Source organism: Anolis carolinensis, chromosome 3, assembly GCF_035594765.1.
Source record: "Anolis carolinensis isolate JA03-04 chromosome 3, rAnoCar3.1.pri, whole genome shotgun sequence".
Lineage (NCBI taxonomy): Eukaryota > Metazoa > Chordata > Lepidosauria > Squamata > Dactyloidae > Anolis > Anolis carolinensis.
Genome location: NC_085843.1, coordinates 90,373,580 through 90,386,590, shown reverse-complemented (window position 1 = coordinate 90,386,590; position 13,011 = coordinate 90,373,580). Strand labels below are relative to the sequence as shown.

General features: G+C 37.4%; 1 protein-coding gene across 16 annotated transcripts in view; it reads right to left on the bottom strand.

Moving 5' to 3' along the window:
- Nucleotides 1-13,011, bottom strand: part of dmd (dystrophin) — a 1,684,732-nt gene that overhangs the window by 132,664 nt on the left and 1,539,057 nt on the right. The window lies entirely within an intron of this gene.

Below are 13,011 nucleotides of genomic sequence, written 5' to 3'. Positions count from 1 at the left end.
ATTGCAGATTGCCTCTCACCAACATATGCTACTTTGCCAGTTCTGATCACTTTTGCATGGCATCGTGCAAATTGATTTTTACTTTCCAAGGATTGGGAACACAATTCTATTTTTGCCGAACCTTTTACAATGTTGTAGCCTTCTAGTTCATTAAGTGTGGGATGAGAAGCGGATTTTTAATTTTTTTGTTCATATTTTACTGTAAACTGTCATGCAAAAGTTGCTAAAGTTTGGAGGGGTATAAAAATATTGTTGCACTTATGTGCCTTCAGGGATACTCTGATTTAGGATGAAACTATCATAGAGTTTTCTTGGAAAGATTTATTTAAAGACGATTTGCCACTCCTAGCGGATAATTCCCCTGTTCCATCACAACACTAAAATCTTTATACTATATTTACTATGTATAAAAATGCCCACAATAAATAAATAATCAAATTTTGCAGTTGCCACTGTAATTTGAAGATGAGATCATAGAGTGCAATTATCTAATTACACTAAGATATATGATAGTGGACTGCCCTGTTGCTTCTGGGACTTATGATACTCATCATTATTGGCCTTCCTATCCAACAATGCCACTCTCCCACAATACAAGACAGCTTTATCTACATAATACCAAGAGAATAATTTGACTAATAACGCCAATCTGTAAAGAAATAACAGCAGCACATACACTGCTTAGCTGGGACTTTGTGGTTAAATATCAACCAAAGAAGCCAACAATTATAAGACCAGGAACTTCATCACATTAAGGCATGGATGAAAATGTTTTGCTCAATAGAGCTCAATAGAGTTCCATTTTTAATTAAATGGATGAATTCCTTACCTTCACCACACTTCCATACAACTTAGTATGTTCTCCGCAGTCTTCGAGTAAATTTCTCACCACATTACAGATCTGAGGTCCCACCCACCATCCCTCCCCCCACATTATTTGTTGGAAGAAATCCTTCTCTCCTTGAAATCTCAGGAACAAGATGAATTAGATATTTCAGTGTTATTTCTGGCATTAGAGAATGGGGAAAACCTCTGCAACTTAGTTGTATGTGCTCTGGAAATAAAGTATTATACATGATATAATATTTTCAAAATCATATACAAATTACTAGGGGATACTTACATCATAGTGTAATTGCAGACGGGCTTTGAAGCTGCAAGGCTATTCAGTGCCAATCAAGGTGGCCAGTTGCATCATTCCCTCTTGCCTCTGATAATCATGAGATAATGCTCCTGGAACACTGCCTAGGCAGCTCTGAAAGGCACTAGAGTTTAATTCAACTCAGTGGGCCTTATTTCCAAGGAATTTTATCTTGAAGTGACAGTATCTAGGGCCCCATCAGGACTGCCATATAATCCAGCTTCCAAATCCCAAGATCTGGATACTTGTATCATTGCAGAATTGCAGCCAGGCTTTGAAACTGCAAGGCTTTTCAATGCTAACCAAGGTGGCCAGTTGCTAAATTCCCACGTGCCTCTGATAATAATGAGATAATGCTTCTGGAACATGGCCAGACAGCCCAGAAAGAGTTTAGAGTTTAATTGAACTCGGTGGGCCTTATTTCCTAGGAATTTTATTTTGATGTGACAATTGCAGCAATCCCACTTGCTTCTGAGGATGCCTGCCACAGATGTGGGCAAAATGAAATCTAGCTTCTGAATCCCAAAGATCTAGATACTTGTTTGATAGCATTATTGCAGCCAGGCTTTGAAGCAGCAGGGCTATCCCCTCTCCTCCCTCTCTTCTCTCTCTCTCTCTCTCTCTGACAGTTACTGGCTGCCTTCTCCCCCCTCCTCTCTCCCCTCCTCTGTCTCTTGCTCTCTCTCTTTCTCTCCCCCTCTCTGTGTGACAGTGATGGATCAGGTGCCTTCCTCCCCCCTCCCTCTCCCCACTCTCTCTCTGGAAGGGAGGGAGGGAGGAAGAGAATCGGAAAGGCCCTTTAAAAAGAAAGAAATTGTTTTGGCAACTTGCTCCGGGAGGAAAAGTTAATGGCTGCAGAACTCTTCTTTAGTGGGGTGGGTGGTTTAGCTCCTTCCACAACTTTCCCTCCCACATTTTCAACGAAAGCCACTACATTACAGAAAAGGCCAAACTTCCAGATTATTTCAAAAAATCCAGTTTCCCACCACCTTCTGAAACATTGAAAAAGACTGCCAGCCACCACACTTAAAAATACACAAGGAATGCTCTCTTCTACACTTGAAACCAAACAAATGTGGTGGGATCAGTGGCTTCCTGGATTTTAAGTGTAGCACTCAGTGGAATTTAGTACATTTGATGAGGTGGCTGGTAGAGAGTTTGCATTTAAATTGTACAGATTCAAACCAGATACCTTGGTATGTACTAAACATGGCTTTATCTATGTATTCTGGATATCATTATCACTGTTTATGTTTGTTTCCTCAGTAAAGTGGGCAGCAAAAGAAAGTACTGGGACTACTTAAAGTTGTCCTATCTCAAAGGAGAAAAAAACCCAAATGCCGCAAAAATGAAACCATTTTTCATTTTCTAGGTATAGAAATGTAGTACCATTATTAAATAAATCTAGCATTCATCTATATAGAGAAGATCCACTGATGGCAATGAGATTTAAATTAGGTATAGTTAATAAGTCACTTTCATTTTGATGTCTATTTTAAATAGGTCTAAATTTGAATGTAGCCCTCTAATTATATTTGAATATAGGTCCATGGCTGTTTGAGTCTTTCTTTCTTTTTCTTTCTTTCTTTCTTTCTTTCTTTCTTTCTTTCTTTCAAAAGTTTATTACTTTTTGGAATTATTTATGCAGTCAAAGGAAAACCAATGATAAATAGTGGATGTAAATGAGTTACAATTAATGTCTATTCTTTCAGTTTAATTGCACTGAATATTTTTCATTTGTTTCCTCTTCTGCAATTTTGCATTAAGATTGCCTGTAATTTCTGAATAATGATGCATGAAGGAGAATTAATAACAGCACAATTTTTACAAGCTAGGTTGAACCTTAAATTCATGTTTACTAGCTTATTAGTAATTTGAGTAAATGTAAAATAGTAGTCATGTAGTCCACAGATATATGCAGGGATAGTAACTTAATACTAGCAATATAAATGCCACTGATATAAAAGCAGCAGTGTGCTACCCTTCCCCTCTACATTAATTAATGTTTTTAATGTTGGTTGTCAGTTTCTGTCAGTTGTATATTTTTGGATGTCAGTGCTATGTCAAAATGTATTTTATTCTTTTCGCATCAAATTCTTCAGTGCGTGTGGTGAATAATTTCTGTTTAGTGAACTAGAGACTACACACAAACACACCACTGTATATTTAAAGGGAATTGAAAGAAACAAGAGTTAAATAATTAATATGAACTATTTACATATCAGTGGACTTGATACAACTTGGCAAGATGAAGCAGAATTCAATGGAACAAATACTTTGCATGAAGTTCAGACTATAACTAATGAGCTACAATAACTTGCAGTACACCACAGATGCAAGTTAAATAGCACTTACTAGTCCATGAACCAAATCTTTACCAGGGGAACATGAAGCTGCCACTTTGTCACATTTATCAGTCTCATTACATGTTCCATCTTGGATTCTGAGACTTCCCCCAATCTCATGTTCATTCTTTCTGCACATGTTAACAAATGTACCTCACAACCTCTGAGGATGCCTGCCATAGATGTGGGCAAAATGTCAGGAGACCATATTTCTAGAACATGGCCATACAGCCCGGAAAACATACAAAAACCCTGTGATCCCGGCCATGAAAGCCTTCGACAACACAAATGTACATTTTTATATGCTATTTTTATTGTATAAATGTACTGTATATGTTCTCTCATTAATTAAAGATTGTATATTTTTTTAAAACTACATACATTTAGTTGTGCACCTTTTGCAAATATATGCATGCTTTTTCATGCCACTATAAATCTCAGTGATGCATGAATTTTGGAAGTAATGTGTATTCAACTCATTTGGTAGTCTTAGTAACTTAGAAATAGATAGATTTGCAATGCACACACATGTGCAAGTACACAAATATAAACTCCTAAGCTGTGGGTTAACACTGTTGTATGAATGGACTTGTAATCCTTGTTATGTCTTTTACATCAGAAGAAATATTACCCTCAGATATACAAAATCTCCCAATTTTACTTCATGGAATGGAGGCTGGTTTGGAAGGAAAATTTTCCAGGATTCTTTTTCAATCATATTTACTAGACTACATGAGTCCAGAAAGGATTCAGAAGAAAGAAAATTATAAAGAACTCCAAATCATCAATTCAGCACCACTGACCATGCTGCTAGTTGGAAGAACCCTGTTACAAGATCTTTTAAATCAGAAACCCACATTTTTCAAGGACCTCTTTAAACACATGGGATGATTTGAATAACTATTTCTTTATTATCAAGGCTGAAAAGCCAGATGCCTATCAGTATTGGAGGAAAATAAAGTCAATTAAGAGTCAGGTAATCATTTGTATATATTCAAGGAATAATTAGGTGTAGAAAAATGCAATTCAGTGAAACAAACAAAAAGAGATAAAAACCTCTTTTTTCTCCAGAACCAAAGACCTACACAGGTCCCATAGGTTTCCAATGCATATGAAATTATGAAGGCATACAAATAATTTCAATATTGCATTAATATGCATTGAAAGAGAGAGAACCTAGAGGAAAATAGTAACTGCCAAAAACAGGAACTCTGTGTTGTCACATACAGTAGAGTCTCACTTATCCAACATAAATAGGCCGGCAGAACGTTGGATAAGTGAATATGTTGGATAATAAGGAGAGAGTAAGGAGAAGCCTATTAAACATCAAATTTGGTTATGATTTTACAAATTAAGCACCAAAACATCATGTTATATAACAAATTTGACAGAAAAAATAGTTCAATACGCAGTAATGCTATGTAGTAATTACTGTATTTACGAATTTAGCACCAAAATATCACGATGTATTGAAAACATTGACTACAAAAATGCGTTGGATAATCCAGAACATTGGATAAGTGAATGTTGGAGAAGTGAGACTCTACTGTAATTGCAAGCACACTAAAATCTGATCATGGTAGTGTTATAGAAAACAGCTTGGTTCCCTAGTAGCATTAGTAATCAAGTTTTATCTTCTGAAAAATCATACAAAGTTGAATAGCAAAATTATTGTGTCCTGCCATATGCATTGAAAGTCTTATCTGACTTTCTAAGTTAAAAAGGGTGAGATCTGATTAGTGATTGGATAGAAGACAAACAGGTAATATCAGTGATGGCCAGGAAAGAAGATCATATCTAATTTGACTATAGTGGCCTGGCTGGATTCTTGATCAGACTTAATATAAGGCAGCTTCTTGTGTTCTTAGAAAAGGGACATAAATGGTAGCTGGAGAAAGGATTTTTTAACAACTATAGGTGAATGGAAATGCTTTAAAAACAATTGCTTTGCTTATTTTTTCCAAGCTCCTTGTTTTGAGTGGAGACAATATTCAAGGATTATGGAACACATTTCCTTCTGTTAATGTTCTGAGTAGATGAAATGGATTATTTTACATGTGTGGTTCAATTGCAGTCAATTGGTTTTCAAATTAATATTAGTCATTTTCCAGTTTCTCAAGGTCCTGGTACCATTGAAATCATATGTATTGATACTAAATTGATGTCTGATGTTCTCTTTTCACTATAAAACAAGCTATTTTTTAAAGCAGCAAGACAATCAAGGTCAATCAGAGGCCCATAAGAACTTTAATCAGATTGCAGTCCCTGACATGCAGTGCTCTTTCCCTGCAAAGTTCTGTTTCATCAGCTATAGAAATAATTATTGGCTTATTTTATACCGTTGCCAACAAGCAGAGGCAGATTTCCTTCAATTATTTAAAGTAGCATTAGTGTAACATCTAGCAGGATGGTAGCTAAATAATGGGCCACTATGCTATGATGCTAGATGGGTTTTTCCACAATGAAATAATAGTATCTCAGAGATCATTTCAATACAAAATAATCTTTTGAGAGTCTGCACCCCAGTGTAACATCCATTTCTATAAAGAGGAGATAAACTAGAAAACTAGAATGCATTATGTTCTAAATGCTGTGAATAAACGAAAAATCTATATGCTTGGGTTCAAAGTAACAAGCAGACAACAGAGAGCTTAGATAGAAAGTGTTTTTTAGGTCCATGATTGGTGCCTGATGTGATCAACAGAGAAGTAACCATTCATGTGAACAAACCTTAAGTTTAAGAGGACAGCTCAATCAATTAAAAATACTGGGGCTTTCTCAGTCAAAAGCCAATTCTGAAATGGGTATTTTACCAGGTCAAAGTTATGTGGATTGAGAAGGCCACATTTGCAGGTCTGGTGAGCTTTCAATTTTCAATCCTGAGTGGTTTACCACAGGGCAGCACATGGTGCCTATGTACACCTATAACTCTTTCACAGTTATGCTTGTGAACCTTAACCTCAAAGCTGAAGTCCACACCTTGATATGGATTTGATGTGCAAGTGTTCAATGAATTATTACAAAGGAGAATCTACATAAGTGGAGCCAACATGTTATTTTCATGTTGCCCGCTTGTTGAATAGGTTGAGAGTGGGGTAAGCCCTATAGATTTAACATTAAGTATATAGATACAGAATGAGGTATTTTCTTAGTTGATGTTGCACATTGATTTAGGGTTTCACTTTCACAAACTACAATTAAAAGGGTATCTTTATTCTGTATATTGTTTAGATGATGCATTTTCACAACAGTCAGCAGATGCGTATTTCTGCTACCCTCTGGAGTTCCAGGTTACAATTATTCTGTAAGATATTCATTTTAGAGAAACTTGATTTTAAAGAAAATTGCAGTAGCATTTATTGCAAAATGAATGGCTTTAGGACAGGAGACCAAAACAAATAAACGACTTTCGTGAACATAATTCTATTTATGCCACACAATATTTCTACATAATGACATAAGCCACAAGCACCCAGAACATAGATAATCTTGTTTGATTGCCGAAAATAGGCAGGGCAGGGCTGAATAGTACTTGGATCAGAAACCACAAGGGAATATGAGGAGGTTCAATATAAGGATGAGAAAAAACTCTGCCTCACTCCTGAAATGTCTTTGAAACTAAGATGGAACCAATGATCCGAGTCCAAAAAACAAGCTCCTTATATTCCACATATTTCTTGGATTGGATCAGGTAGGTGGTGCACATAAATCGATCTATACTCACTCAAACAATTGCTCATTTTAATTGTCTTGGTCTTCAGATAAACTACCAATCAGCTTTGTGAATAAGAGAGATGACAGATAGTAGTCTTAAATTTGATTTGGCAATTAGAAGAGCAGTAGGAGAGTATGATTAAAGCAAATTGGAATGTATTTCAAGATACAGTAGTAATACTAGCAGACGTGGTCTTAGGATCTGCGATTCCCACCAAGGATTAAAAGACTACAAGAGTGCAGCCCCAGCAGCTAAATGGCCTGATGTCCTTGTATTTATCTATAACACAAAAAAATCTATGACACGAAATTAAAAAAAATTATAAGTATGAGAAACAACAGCAGGAATTAGGATGGTAAAAGAAGCTATTGGATCCACCATGGAGAAACATTTCCTGTAGAACCTCAACTTTCATTTTCATTCTCATTTTAATGGACACCTATTTCTCTACTTTGGTGTAAACTAATGAAGAGGCTTATTCCTTTTGTCTAGGTAAGAGGAAAGATGCCACAGGGGCAAAACAGAGGTTGGGCAGAAAATTACCTCCTTTGGAGGATGTGTGGGGTTGGCCTCCCCTCCAAGTCTACAATCTTGTTCACAAAGATCTTTTTTTGTATATCACTCCTACAAACTAATGGAACAAACTATGTCATTAGTTTATATAGGGATAGATATAGAGGCTCTTGCCTCCTCAAATAAAATGGTACATATGTGTTAGAAAAGTACTGGGGTGTTAGTATTTCTATCTTGCATTCTTTGAAAAATTCTTTACAAGTAAATAGAGAGCTCTCAAAATTTACCTACTGACACTAATGTCTGTCAAAATACAATTATTTGCTTAAGCATTGATTCAATGTTATTCATTTATCCATTTATGATGGAACACATTTAAGTGGGAACAAAGAACAAGAACAAGAACAAGAACAAGACCAAACACAATAAGGCCAAAATAAAGGCCACTTTTATTGTGGCCTTTACTTAACCTGGTAAGGGAGTAGCTGAGGAAAGGGGTCATTCATACATCTTCTTCTCAACCTATTCTGAACTACACATTTGAACCCAAGGACAACCTAATAGCTGAATTGCATACCAGCCAGACTACTGATGAAAGGCAAACTTGGAGAAAACGACTTGCAAGTCTCAATGACTTAAAAGTGAGGGCACAGCCCCAGATCAACTCCAAGGGTAGTTTCCTTTCCTACTACCCAGATCTACGGAGGCAGATCTGAAATCCTGTCCTTCATCAAATGGATGCCAAAGATATTCTCCATAACTTTACTTTTCTTTCCTCACTACCTGTCAAATGATTACCAATTTATAGACACTGCTATTTGCCAAAGTCCTCAAGATATATCGCAATGTGGGGGAACAGGTATAAGGGAATAGGTTCCTACCCAGCCCTTAAGTGACCAGCTTCTCTTAGTGGGCTGTGGGTCAATCACTGATTCCAAAGAGGGGGCAGAGGGGACAATCAAGGCTTATAAACCCTTAAACATGGCAACCTCATGCTCTATGCCACAGTGCAATGCACCAAGACAGAGAAGCTTCTGGTCACTCCCCATTTGTCCTGGAGGTTTGTGCTCTTAATTCTTAATGTGCAAACTCTTTTTAATTACTTGGTAATGGACTCTGCACTAGTCTCATTATACCTTTAATTACTCTTGTTTAAATTGTGCAAAAGTTGAGCCTCAGCACTCTCACCTAACAAACATAAAGGATGGCAAAACTCTTCAGTGCTTATATGTCTCTTTCCTCATGCCTTCATACTGATGCAAACCTTTGCAGTGTATTTGCCTCAGGAAAAATTGGATTATTTGTAAATTGTGCAGTAGAGATAAGATATGATCTAGGGAGTATCGAGCATTTCCTTTAAACTGTTTAAGATACCTTAAAGACTAGAGAGGATAATTTTGGATAGAAAGAAAATATCAGACAGAAAGAATAGGCTTTTTCTGGTGAAACAAACGTACATTTATTTTCCCTTGATTGCAAGTCTAGCAATTCATTCCTTATTAAACAGTGTCTGGACTTGGAGTAGATTTTGTAAGCATCTGTTATAATTTTTATAATGCAAAATGCACATGTTTGCTATTTTAATCATTTGGAGAACAAGTAATAGAAATCTCAACTGCTGATTTGGCTTATCAGTATGGAATGCTTCATAAAAATGTGAGGGCAATCCTTGCAAAATGCAACAGCTGGTAGAAGATTATATTGCAATTTTCATACTGCGAACTCAGGGCCAAGATACTACAAAATGCCAACAAAGGAAAAATCTATTTAACAGTTTGTTCATTGCTGACATTCATGTTTTTCATAGGTAACAAGGGGGACTGCAATAAAATGTTGTACTCTATTTCCACAAAGTAGCAGTGTTGGCCTGAACTTCAGTCAGTCTGGAATAGGAGCCTTATAGTGCTTTTCAGGCATCTGAGGAGGGAGAGGAGGAACTGGCTCTGCATGTACATCCAATGTCACGTACCCTGCAATCTGGTTCATTCTCCCTTTTCTTGTGTGCCATGTAGTTCTGTTCTTCCAGGACCTTTGCTCTGAAGAAAAATACATTCACAGCACACAGGAAGAGGAAGAGGGGTGTTGGGTTAGCTTCCCTTCCTGTTTCACCTGGGCAAAGTAGGGGAGTAAGTAAGTAAGGAAAAGTTTATTTGTATACTGCCCTCTCTCCCAAAAGGGACTCAGGGCGGTTTCCAATATAAAATCAGCAGAAACAGAAACATGCAGCATGTCCGCCTTCTGAACCCCTGCTCACTTCCTAAGGATGGGCCTGCCTTATGAATGGTTGCATAACAACCCAAATTTCAGGAGGTGGATGTAGCGGTACAAAGCAAAACTGCTAAAGTAAAATAAACCTGGCTTGCTGTGAGTTTTTCAGGCTGTATGGCCATGTGCCAGTAGCATTCTTTCCTGACGTTTCACCTGCATCTGTGGCAAGCATCCTCAGAGGTTTGCTCAGAGATCAGTTGGAAATGAGGCAAGTGGTGTGTGTGTGTACACACATGAGGGTTGAATGAAAAGTAATGCCTCCACCTTCGTAACTCATCAACAGATGGCAGTACTGGTATGCGTCAGGTATTGGCTTGTTCAGTAGACTCTCCTCTACAGTTCCATTTGACGGGAAGCCTTAGCATTGAATGGTTGTGTTGTTAAAGTGCGAAGTATGGAACCCTGAACAGACAGTCAGTCAATGCAACTTAAGCAATGTGCAGTCATTAAATTCTTGACAGCAGAAGGTGTCACCCCAAAGGAGATTCATCAGAGAATGCAAGCTGTTTATGGTGATTGTGTTGATATGAGTACTGTGCGTCATTGGGTAAATAAGTTTAAAGATGTTGAGGTGGGAACATCTGACTTGCGTGACAAACAAAGAATTGGACATTCTTGGCATTTCACAAGAACGTGTGGGTCACATTATTGCTTTGCTTGGCTATCAGAAGATCTGTGCATGATGTGTACCCAGGATGCTGATGCTTGAAATGAAAGCACACAGACTTGAAATTTGCCAGGAACTCCTCTCACGTTACGACAATGAAGGTGATGTCTTTCTCCTTTGGGTGACACCTTTTGCTGTCAAGAATTCAATGACTGCACGTTGTTTAAGTTGCATTAACTGACCGTCTGTGCAAGGTTCCATACTTTGCACTTTAACAACACAACCATACAATGCTAAGGCTTCCGCCAAGTGGAACTGTAGAGGAGAGTCTACTGAATAAGCCAGTACCTGCCGCATACCAGTACTGCCATCTGTTGAGGAGTTACGAAGGTGGAGGCATTACTTTTCATTCAACCCTCGTGTATATATATAGACTGTCCAGGATGGGGGGAAGAACCATTGTTTGTTTGAAGAAAATGTTGCAACTGACAAGTTTAATTAGTATTGAGTAGCCTGTGTAGTCTGATAATCACCATGTCAGACTACACAGAGAAGCCACTGAAATTCACAAGCACATAGACAATTTCAACAGGAAGGAGAAACCATGAAAATGAATAAAATCTGGTTACCAGTATTTAAAAAACACCAGAATCAAGACATTAAATATGGAACACTACTCAGCAACAGGGGAATTCCAGACAGCAAACAATTAAGTGCCAGTTAACACCTCCCAAACAAAGGATGTCTCCAGGCAACAACACTGATTGACTTTGCACCTGCAATGCTAACCTAGCTGGCCAACTGCAACATTTACGCTTGCTTCAAACATACAAGGGTTCTTTCCCCCACCCCAGATAGTCCACAGATATATATGCTCTCCACTTGCCTCCTTTCCAACAAACCTCTGAGAATGCTTGCCACAGATGCAGGCGAAATGTCAGGAAATGTTATTGGAACATGGCCATACAGTTCGAAAAACTCACTGCAACCCAGTGATTCTGGCCATGAAAGCCTTTGACAACACATTAAAATAAACCTGCTAAAGTATAAGGACAAGTGTAGTTACAGCCAACTCCGGCCTGGTATTATTACCCAGTTTTTAATGCAATGGGCATTTAATAAAGTTTGGTCCTCCTCTTTCTTTTCTTTTCATGCAAATTGCAACAGCTTAGGCACAATGCAGAAGCTTTCAGGGCTGGTAGATGGTGATAATTAATCATCTACATAAATATGCAGTTGTAGCTGTCAAATCCAAGCACCCTGATGTTGCCTAACAGTGACAAACCCAAGATGGCATTGCCAAGGCTGTTGAAGCAATGATACTCTGATTTATGAACTCATAAAGTGATCTGTCATTGAAAATGAGGAACTGATGAGTTGAAAAACAAGAACTCTGAGCATCAAGAAGAAAATGAGAGGAAAAAGCATACAAGCAATAAAAAATGCAAGAAATGCATCTATCGAAGTGTGCTCCTGTATTTGGCATTAACAATTTATGTTACTACAGTGAAGGAGATCATGTTCAGATTCCAAAAAACAGACCGAGATACAGGTCAGGAGTTTATAATAACTCCCTGAGGAACTTAAAAAACAAACATAAAGGGATACTTTCTATCAGAAATCCCAGTGAAGAACAAATGTAAGATCTGAATCTGAATTTAACTTATTTGCTTCTTTATTTTTGAACACATATAAAAGTCTTGAGCTACTGATACATAAGGCACAATGGCCTAAATCTGATTTTCAGTTCAAGTTAGAGTAGACTCACTGGATATAGGTCAACATAAGATAAATGTAAAAGCAAAAACAAAACAACTGCTCCATTTGGCAAACAAAATTATACTTACCGACTCATTTAACATGGTAATGTACTTCATTTCACTATGAGACAAAATCTTTTAAAACCATGGTGTGACTAGAATGATTAAACTCTTTTAATCCATATTAGTGATGGGCTGTAAACCTATAAGGAGGCTATGGTTTTACGGACTCCTAAGTACTTTAACATAGATAAATACAAAGGTAAATTGCTTGCTTTCTCCATGCCCTACAGAATAAAAAAACTTGTGTAAAAGTTATGCTCTAGTCTATAATAAATGTTAAATGTGTGCTATAGTCCATTTCCCATTTATTCTGAGCAAAGATGCTTATGAGTCTTCTTTGGCTGTACTTTTCATGCATGAGTAAGCTATTAAATCACTAGCCTGACATAATGTACACCTCAATGAAGCCAGCAGTATTATGAATCTATTTAGCTTTCACTTTTGCATGAACTTTTTAATTTTGATGAGAGAAAGTGGGCACTTTACATGCCCTGGCCATAGATGTCATAGTTATCAAGCAGTTGGACTGGGTGGAATTTTAAGAGCAATTTTCTTTAATGATAGCTTTCCTTCTTATCCAGATGTAAAATTACTTGCTT